This window comes from Oreochromis aureus, linkage group 12, assembly GCF_013358895.1.
Source record: "Oreochromis aureus strain Israel breed Guangdong linkage group 12, ZZ_aureus, whole genome shotgun sequence".
NCBI classification, from domain to species: Eukaryota; Metazoa; Chordata; class Actinopteri; order Cichliformes; family Cichlidae; genus Oreochromis; species Oreochromis aureus.
This window is the reverse complement of record NC_052953.1, coordinates 38,299,255-38,305,788: the sequence shown is the minus strand read 5'-3', so window position 1 is coordinate 38,305,788 and position 6,534 is coordinate 38,299,255.

Genomic DNA, 6,534 nt, shown 5'->3' with positions numbered 1-6,534 from the left:
CTCTGTATTATTGTAGGGTCTTTATCTTGCAATATGAGGCACCTTTAGGCAACTGTTGTTGTGATTTGGTGATTTAGTTTGAATCTGTATGTGATGTCAAGAATGTTTTAATTCTCTGGTAATAAGATCGATCACCAATAACTTAGCCTTCCACCTTAGCGTTTTATTTTTGTTTATTCCCAGTGTTGAAGCACTATTTTTGTTGTTGCAGTATAAACTTTTGTCTTATTTGTGTGTTTTAGCCCTTGCTGTTGTGTTGTCTGTTGTTTTTTGTTTGTTTTGTTTCTTTGTTTGTTTTTTTTCTTATATCAAAAATCTCAATAAATATATATATATATATATATATATATATATATATATATATATATATATATATATATAAAGAAAAGAATGTTTTAATATATTGTTAATTGCCTTGCAAAATAAAATGAAATCTACTAATTCTGTGATATCTAAAGTTTGCATGAAAATACTCTGCTGCTTTGTGCAGTATAAAAAGGTTAAAATCTTGCTGTACTGTGATAGAATCACAGAAATGTCCCCCATGGTGTGATGAAATCACAGTAAAGGTCTGTGTTAGTCTCCTGTAGAGTGAATGTGGTGTTCATGTTTAGTCGGAGGTTACACAAAATGTAACAGAGATTAATTTGAATTTAAACTGATGGTGCCTAGATTCATTCACTGAATAGCACATTCATACCAACTTTATACCATCTAGTATGAAGAGTAGTATTCTGTTAGTGTAGCAGAGGGAAATAAGCCAAGACAACTTATAAAACATCTGCTTATATCGTGTTCAGCTGTGTCGATCCACAAAGAGCAGTGAACTTCAGGTCAGCCAAACATAGCATGTACACTCAGAAAATCTCCCTGTGAGCTCAATAAAAATTGTTCAGATCACTTGTGAGTCTTTCCCCCAATACAACAACCTGTTAAATGCAACTTTATCCCCTAATTGTAGTCATTTTTCTGTTTAGATGTTACATGAAACTCATCCTCAAATGTAGGCAACAGAAAATAGAACGATTTTTAAAATGCCACCATCCTTTTCTCTGGTTATGTTCTACATAACTTAAGCTGAGTATATTTATTAGAATGAAAAGACTAAAATGTACTAGCATAACTTTATTTTATTAATAAATAAATAATAATAAATGAGTTAAAGTTTTCACTTTTACTTAAGTACTTAAGGTGAAACAGTAATTCAACTTTTGCTGGAGTATTTTTTCTGTATCTGTGCTTCTACTCCAGATGAAAATCATGTACCGTTTACAGCATCCTGCCATGCGATTGCATTTGTCCCTAACCGTCAGGAACCCTCACGTTAACTTTTATCGAGTGGAAAAAAGTTAGCGTTCATCCTCCAGCTTCACTGTTTATATTATGCTAACATAGCTGTACCACATCATTATATAGCAGCTAGCCCAACTTCAGTAACCCTACAAACGTCACTGCTGTTTAGTTTTCTGCCTTCATTTATGTTGGAAGTGATAGCAGAGCTGTACGTTTGAATGTTTCAGAAATCTCTCAGTCAGAACATGCTATATCATGTTTAGGTGGAAGCTAGCGAGCTAACATCCTGCTAACTTTGAACTCCATTGAAACATCATAAATTTTGTTTTCATGGATGCCTGGATGTTAAATTTAATTGTTACACCTGGTAAAGCAGCAACGCTGATCATTTTATTAAAGGTGAAAGGATTTAGACAGTTTGTAACTCTCAGTGATGCTGCAGTGTTCGTTTGACTTTGGGACCTGAAGCAGAGTTTGGACCCGGAAACGGCTAATGACGTCAGACTTAAAGACTGGAGTGCTGTCAAGAGACAGGTACAACAGTATAACAGTGCCTACAGCCATATTAGAAATACAGTAGAAGCTCTATAACAGAATGGGGCCCATTTCAGGGCTCTTTTCCAATATTAATTCAAAATTAGGAGCAGAGAAAACTGCTCATTATTTTTCCACCATCCAATACTGTGTGCAAAGCATTCAACTGGCATCATCTTCAGTTTCCAAAGATGCCACTGGATGCATACCTGAATAGAAAAACACACAGTGGCTGTCTCAGAGGTTTGACCTTAACATTACTGAAACAATGTGGGATCATCCTCACAGAAGACAAAACCAAAGGCAGCCAGCATCCAAAGAACAGTTATTCCAAAGCTTTCTTTAGAGGGTTCAAGTTGTTTTGAAAAAAGCTGGTCATACCAAATATTGACTTTCAAGCTCCGTGGAATTAAACAAACTCTGACTTTGCCTTTTATAGAGTATTTCCATGTATGTTTGCATGTGTTTTAATAAATCATTGCACCTGTTTCCCATCTTCCAGACAAAATGTAATGAAAGAGAGGTGATTTAAGACGAGTACTGCTCATGTCATGAGTTTCTTGCAAACTGCTCTGAGACTGTGTGGAGGAAGACTCACCCCGACCCCGCCTGCCTGTTGTATGGCCTTCTAAAGTTTAATATATGCACAGATTGGAGTTAACCCTTTCATCTCGCTTGCTTCCAGGGCAAGCCTTCTTTGTACCTGATGCACCCTTGCCTCTGTGGTTTTCCATGGATGGCCGTTGGAGCGCCATGCAGATCCACCTCTCATTTATCAGTGACATTGCCAGATGACAGCGCACTTATTCACGCTCACTCATGAATATTCAGTTTACTCCTGCTTCAAGGGTACGAAAGACACATCTATACACAGGAGAGAAGAGCGGCATCTCTCATTCTCTGTTTGTTCCCTTCCTCTATATCTTCCTTTTTTTTCCTCTACCTCTTTATACATGTACAACCAAAACATCAGCAGCAATATGCACACCTTAATTTCATGCGCATGTTTCATTAGAGGTGTCGACCAGGAGACATTTTTCCCTGGCACTTTGAGCAAGCCAACACAATCCTGCACCGTTTGCGCAAAGGAAAAATCCCATTTGTCCTTTGTCAGCACACACACTTTAATTTGAGGCTTTCACTCCTGAGTAAGCAGCAGATCTCCTCAGAAGCCCGGAGAGACACAGGAAACGCATTTGGGTCCTTCAATCTTTCCCTCATCAGCAGAGGCGCAGCTCATTCCGCATGGCCTCTGTGTTTTCATCAGTCAGCAGGGGCATACATAAGTCAAAAGGAGAGGGGAAAGTTCAGGTGTGTCAGCGTATAAATAGCCGACAGGATTGGCAGTCACACTGTTGATGGGAAGTCTTCGAATGCTGCCTCATGTGGAAGTCTTGAGTTTTGTATAGTCAGGAACGCAGTCACAAACACTATCAAAGAAATTAGCCATTAATTCAAACTTACAGAGAGCACCATGGAACTGACTAGTAAAGGCTTCCGTGTGCGTCCCACGTTGTGCAACACTGGGAGCTCTCCATTTTTAATTCATTTGAATGCAACACCATGAATGCTTGCAGGGAGTGACTTTCTGGAGCTGTGCAGTGCTGAAGAAACGGCTCTTGCAGAGAGATCAAAGAGACAGTGGACGCAGGAATGCTGAAGCTGACATTTTGTGCAACGTTCCATTCAGAAATTCCCGGTTTGAATGTTGAAGTGATAAACTTGAAGCGCTCCGCAGGTCACAGAGCCAAATGTTAGTATGACCTTGACTAACCTGTAGGCTTAGCCAGCTGCACTAACATATATATTTCACACACTGCCATGTTGATGTCACCAGAGCTCGTGAAGCTTCCGAGAGAGACTTCTGGGCTCAAGTGCAGCTTCAAACTTTCTTCGAGTAAGAGAAATTTACCGTTTCTCCTGAGAAAAATGATGTTCTGCGTAAAATAACCATCAAAGCAAAACCGAGGATGATGTCATGCCCATATTCCTGAATCGCTACTGTTTATGTATTTATTCGTTTATTTAATTAATTAATGTTTTATGTACTTATTTATTTAATTTTTCATATTTATGGAACCATCAATGCACTGGCTGATAGATCCTTCAACTACAGTACCTTTTCTCATTGGTGCGAGCTCAGAAGCATCGTGTGAAGCCCAGTAAACCATGTATGTTACAGGAAATTAGATAAATGAAGACACGTTTGAGTATTTGCTGTCATACTATATATAGGTTTTTTTAATCACTAATACAGTAATTTAATTAAATGTATTGTACTCTCCACCACATTAAGTGTATGCATTGGAAAAGTACAGTACATGTAAATGTAGATACTCATTAATCCTACTCTTTTGGACAGGTTTTTCTTTTTCTTTGTAGAAACATTAACGTTAAGAAGCTACTGAGCATCAGGATTTCGTGTGTTTTCTGAAGTGCTACTACCTTAATGGAAATATATTTTTTATGAAGACATTTTATTTGTCTTCTCAGGAGTCCTATCCTCCTCACAGCTTCGTGTAACAGACAACATGAGAAAGCTATCAATGAAAATGATTAATAATGATGGAAGCCATTCTGTTTGGGCTGTACCAATAATTTGGGTGTCAAGATTTCCCCAGGTTGTTGCTGCCGTCTGATCTGTTGCCATTCAGACGTTGTGGTGTCGCAGGTGTACAGAGAGTTTATTTTGCCTCCTTTTACAGCACATGGATGTACGTGATGATTCTCTAACAATAATAAGCAAGAATAAAATCAGGAATGTTTCCAGAGTCCCCCTTCCTACTCTGGCAACGAGAGCTGGGTCACAGCTAAGCTGTCCTTTTCAGTGTGCTAAACCTTTCAGCTGAAACCTACTTCATTCTCTGTCAGCAAGTTTCAACACTTTTATTAATAAGAGACAGCACACTAGGTTTGAAAGAGAAGTAAAGCAAGTGGATTAGTGTTTCACACTTCCACTTAAAAAAGCACAGTTCTATCTACTAGTAATTTTAAAATGTGTCACATAGTAAGGCTGCAAAGTTCATCAAATGTTCATTTGGGATTCTGACAATTAAATGAGCATGATAATTAAACTGCAAAGCAAAAACAAATCGAGCATTGTCAAAGTCTGCTCCTGACCACATATGACCCAATCACAGCTCTTCCCAGCACCACACTCGAAGTTTCCTGAACTGGTATGGGCGAGTAAATCAGACATCCATCCATTCACTTATTCTTTTTTTTTTCCAGGGTCACGGGGGGGCTGGAGCCTATCCCAGCTGTCTTAGAGCGAGAGGGTACACCTTGGACAGGTCACCAGTCTGTCGCAGGGCTAACACATAGACGCAGACAACCATTCACAGCTATGGGCAATTTTAGAGTTTCAAATTAACCTATCCCCACTAACTACATGTCTTTGGACTGTGGGAGGAAGCCAGAGTACCCAGAGAGAACATGCAAACTCGACCCGGGCCTGATGGTGGAATTGAACTCAGGACCTTCTTGCTGTGAGGCATCCACATGAGAGAAATATTTCTAAATTCAATTATTTGCAATAGCCAAAGGTGAGGTGGTGCATTATCTTTGTTCATTATCTGTTGGTTGTAAATACTTTAGTGTAAGTGACGTTACCAAAAACAAAAAAAAAATCATAAACAGAGCGCTGCGTGTCATTACCACAAACCAACCAAGACACCACAAACTGCAGTGTAATTAATGCATGAAGGCCAAGAAAAACAGTGCAATGGGTCCTTACGTAAGTCGTGATATTCATTAAAGCCGGTCTGTCAGCATATCAATCCAACATACAGACTCACTGAAATCACCAATGAAATCACATTAAGTTTGGCTAAAAATAACTGTCAAAGTGAAAGTTGTGTCCTCTTTCTGTGTTTTCTGTGTTAGATTTTGTTACAGTGTTTTAAAAATAGTCTATCTTATTTTCCTTCTACGACACAGTGAATTTAGCAGCTTTGGCTGCTGCCATGTTTTTGTTTTTTGTAAAGCTTGCTAACACGGATAACACTGGTGACTATCAGCAGGTGGCTGTACCTCAGGAGGTAGTGTGGTTCTCCTGCTAATCAGAAGGTTGATGGTTTGAGCCCCGTCTGCTCCAATGTGCACGTTAAATAATGTTGGGCAAGATAATAACTCCAAGTTGCTTTCGTATTATTGTTAGATAGAAGCACTTACATAGAAAAAAGTGCTTTTTGCGAATGGGTGAATGAAGCAAGTTGTGTAAAGCGCTGTGAGGGCTCACGTAGAGTACAGAAGTGCTGCAAGTCCATTTAATACTAGCTACATCAATACTGTACGAGTGCATCATACAGACATGTTTACAAGATACTTAGGGCGGAGTAACAAAAGTAAAACATAACATCGACACACAAACACATTTGAGAAGTTCCTGACTCCAATTGCCAGAAGTTCAGCATAGCAAACAGATATGTCACCAAACAGTCAGTCAAGTTAGGTAAGCTCCTGATTAAAGTTCAAATTGTTTAGTTATTAAAAAAAACCACCCAAAACACAGTTTTGCACTGTACTACTACCACAGAAACTTTTAAACATTCCCCTACTGGCTTCATTTTTCAGCACAGGTGTAGAGGTGTAGAACATTTAAGCATTAATGGAACCAGAGATCATGTCCAGCAACTAAAATCAGAGAAGCTGGTCTCTTTTTCCAGTTCACTTGTGTAACAAACGAATAAACACATTTCAGAAAAG